Source organism: Sinocyclocheilus rhinocerous, unplaced genomic scaffold, assembly GCF_001515625.1.
Source record: "Sinocyclocheilus rhinocerous isolate Xijiao unplaced genomic scaffold, SAMN03320098_v1.1 scaffold3243, whole genome shotgun sequence".
NCBI classification, from domain to species: domain Eukaryota; kingdom Metazoa; phylum Chordata; class Actinopteri; order Cypriniformes; family Cyprinidae; genus Sinocyclocheilus; species Sinocyclocheilus rhinocerous.
In genome coordinates this window covers 180365-184319 of record NW_015636692.1, presented here as the reverse complement: position 1 = coordinate 184319, position 3955 = coordinate 180365, and the positions used below count along the sequence as shown (strand labels likewise).

General features: G+C 36.5%; 1 long non-coding RNA gene across 1 annotated transcript in view; it reads right to left on the bottom strand.

Moving 5' to 3' along the window:
- Nucleotides 1–492: 492 nt before the first annotated feature.
- LOC107748031 (uncharacterized) overlaps nucleotides 493–3955 on the bottom strand; it is a 26153-nt gene continuing 22690 nt past the window's right edge. Inside the window, exon 4 of the long non-coding RNA XR_001640871.1 lies at nucleotides 493–885. This is a non-coding gene — a long non-coding RNA (uncharacterized LOC107748031). The remainder of the gene's footprint in view (nucleotides 886–3955) is intronic.

The following is a 3955-nucleotide window of genomic DNA, read 5'->3' as shown; positions in this document are numbered from 1 at the left end:
AGTTTTATTTGGCTTTAAAAATGTTTTTTTTTTTTTTTTTTTTTTTTTTTTTTTTGAAATCTATTTAATTATTTTTTTTAGAAAACCATTGGTTTAACTCAACCTATCAAAACCATCTGTGCCGTAAAATGACGTAGAGAATAAACCATAATTCCTGGAAGTTTTACTTTTGATTTGTGTTTTCTGTTTTTCAATATCAATAGTGATTCTCTTTAGATTCTCATTACTGTAATACAATGATATAAATACATACATAATGTATATAGATTTTGCCATTTAAATAATTTTCTTTTTTTTTTTTCCAAAATATTTTTTTGCATTTCATTAATAATATTTGCAGCTAAAAATAGCATCAAAATGCAGAAAATCTCAGTGGTCTGAGAAACCGGCTTGAACTATGATATCTGGACCGGTTCTTTACAGTGAGATTCGTCCGCCTGTATTTTGAAGTGTTGGTTGCCTTAACTTTAGTTGTTTTATTGGTTTATATTGATCTCGTCTGGCTGCAGCTGATTTTAAACCCAGTCACATTCACTCGTTTCTGTGCGTCATCAGTCCAGTTCAACAGGAGCCGTGTTTTAGGGATCATTGAGTTTGGAGATCAGCTGCGTTTCATTCCATTGGAGTTTATTTATCCTGTACAGTCGTCTGATCTCTGGTCTGTGGACAGTGACGTATCGTAACATGATATTAGCCGTTAAAAGTGTTTTCGTTGCGTGATGATGTACATTCTGTAAATATGACTTATATGAAGTACCACGTTTAAAAGATGTTTTCTTAAATGCTGTTGTAAAGGTATATCAGATTTTAGAGAGACGATATCTTGACAAATACAGAGCTTAGAGTCACACTGCGAAGAAACATCTGAATTTCAGATTGTCATGTCTTTTTATTAAATTACAAACATGGAAACATCAGTCGGCGTGTATCTGGTGTCATTTATGGTTTATATTTCTCACACATCACAAGCTCACGTGCTGCAGGACAGTAAAAGTTATCAGTCGTCATAAATGCTAAATAACCTCTGGTGCTCTTCACAAATTTTTCACTGAAATATTTTACGTCATTGGAATGGTACGAAACTTGGTAAGGATTTGTGAACACACACAAAAAAATAAAAAATAAAGGACATGATTTGAAAAGGTTAAATGGACCTGAAAAATAGTCACACTTGTACTCTTTGCTGTCAAATATGACCACGTTAGAATGAGAAATGAATTTAATCTAGTGGAAGTGTTTGGTATTGCGCCCAAACAAAATCTGACTGAAAGCTTTTTTTTTTTGTTTGTAATATCAACCTCATATTTGGAACACAACTTCTTTAGATTTATGGCTTTGATTTTCATGTTCAGTTTTAGAGTTTTCAATTCAATTCAAGTTTATTTGTATAGCGCTTTTCAGTGATAATTGAGATGACTCCCCATTTAAATGAACAAGGTGGTAGCGATCGGACAGGTAGGATCTAACCCATCTTAAAGCCTGCCCTTGAATACCTGTATAGTTTTGTAATCGATATATGAATATGTCATGATCTATAGTGTCGAACGCAGCACTAAGATCAAGTAAAACTAGCAATGAGATACAGCCTTGGTCTGACGCAAGAAGCAAGTCATTTGTAATTTTAACAAGTGCAGTTTCTGTGCTATGGTGGGGCCTGAAAACTGACTGAAATTCTTCATAGAGATCTCTTTTTTTTTTTGAGTAAAACATGTTTTACTTACAAACTTTTCACTTCAGCAATAACCTTAAAGAAGTGTTTTCTTTTAAAAGAGACCATGTCAAGTCACCTTTATTTGTATAGCGCTTTATTCAATACTGATTGCGTCAAAGCAGCTTTACGGAGTCAAACAGGAAAATTGTTTGTCAATAATGCAAGAAGACAATAACAGAGTCATGTTTTAGCTAAAGTCAGTTCATTGATGATTCAGTGATGTCATCATCCAGTTCAGCTCTCTTCCAATAGTGTCTGTGCAATCAGTCAAGCGTCCCCAACTAAGCAAGCCAAAGGAACGAAAACTCCTTTCGGTGGCAGAATGGAGAAAAAACCTTGGGAGAAACCAGGCTCAGTCGAGGGCCAGTTCTCCTCTGGTCAGACGAAACCAGCATGGTGTGGTGTAATTCCAGGCTGCAGCACAGGTCAGATTGAGCAGAGGACTCGTCTGGTTCCTGTGGTCTTGTGCCGATGGTCGTCGAGGTGATGAGGTCTTCACTGGGGTTCATCTAGTTGTCCTGGTCTCCGCTGACATTCAGGGCTGTAGAGGTCCTCTCTAGGTGCTGATCCACCATCTGATCTGGATACGGTCTGGATCTAGGTGGCTATCGTGACCTAGGAATATGAATAAAACAGACTAATGTGTGCAACATTAGGTGCTGATTTGGTCCATAGATGTCTGAGCTTGAGATCTTCTACTGGTGGGATTTTGTTGACCCGTGAAGGAAGTTTGTGCTTGAGTGTTGATTGATCTCAGAGGTTTGTTAGACACACGTGCCACTCTGCTGCCGTGACATTTTCCCATTGCTTTGGCATTTCAAAAATACCTGAATTTAAAATTTAAAGGAACCTTGTCTTGATACTTCAGCGCTGAACCTGTTTGCTCAAAGCAATCAAAATTGTATTGAAAATTAAAATGAATTTTGTCAACTGCACTTATTCGTGGTGGAAAACGAAAAGTCATCATCATTCTTCCCCAGATGAATCACTAGAGAGGACAAACGCAGTCGCTGTTCCCATATCTGTGCTGACCTGTGCTTGATGGGCTGTCATTTGGGGTTGTTTAACTAAATTACTGAATTATTATTATTATTATTTATTTATTTATTTTATTTATTTTTGCCAAAAATAAATACATACATACATACATACATACATACATACATAAAAATAATAATGATAAAATATGAGAGAGAGAGAGAAATAAGGCATAATGAAGCATATCGCATATATAGTGCGTCCAGCACAATAAGGGTCTGGCCTTTTTATTTTGGATTCTGTACATATCCAAGATACTTCCCATGAATAAATGATCGTCTTGTATAATGCTACCTACCTTTGAATTATGAGTGATAAAGCATTCTTGCTGGTTGTGTTCAGGTAGAATGTGTTTGTGTATGGAGTGTTTCAGTGCTTTAGTGCATTTTGAAATGTGATTGAACTGCTGTGTTAAGCTGCATGTGGAGAATGACGACTGTGTGCTGAGAAATACACATAAGCAAAAGGCTTATTTTGAAGTGCTGTGATCTACAGCATTTTGGAGTTTTAAATATATGTGAAAATGAGTCGATTTTTCTGTTCAATCTAGCAGGCTTTTGAGATGTGAATCTGTTTCTCTTCGCTAGTAATTATGTGTGAGATCAGACCTCTAGGGTTAGCCAGAAAGAAAAAAAAAAACCTAACACCTGTAGCTAGGGGTGCGCCGATCCGATATTCAGTATCGGTCAGACGAGACCAATCCAAATCCGATATTGTGAGTATACTACTCTGTGTTATTGTTAAGCCCCACGAAAGGCACAAGATCATTATAAAGCACCATAAAGTTTCCTTGCACTATATTTCAGGTGTTGTGAGACCGTTCCATAGTTCAATGTGAAGTACAGATGAATATTTAAGTCGTTAAATACAAGTTCACTTAAACTCTTCTCTCCGCTGCGGCTGTCTGTCATCCTCCATTCAGCATTCAATCGGCACATCTCATTCGGTGAGACAGTCAAGACGATGAAACTCTCTCTAAGATGATCAAATGTTCCTATTATTATACTTGATCTATAGATAAAGATCAGTGGTTTTGCATAAAAGGACTTTATCTTGCTGGAGTTTAGTGCTGTTTCTCGTTCATGTTAATGTTACTTTCTACTGGGTGTCTGTTAGATCACTACAATAGAGAGCACTATGAATTGTTCTTCATGCGCACAATAACTGAAATTTAAAACTGTTAAAAGAAAAGGCTCAATAAACTAT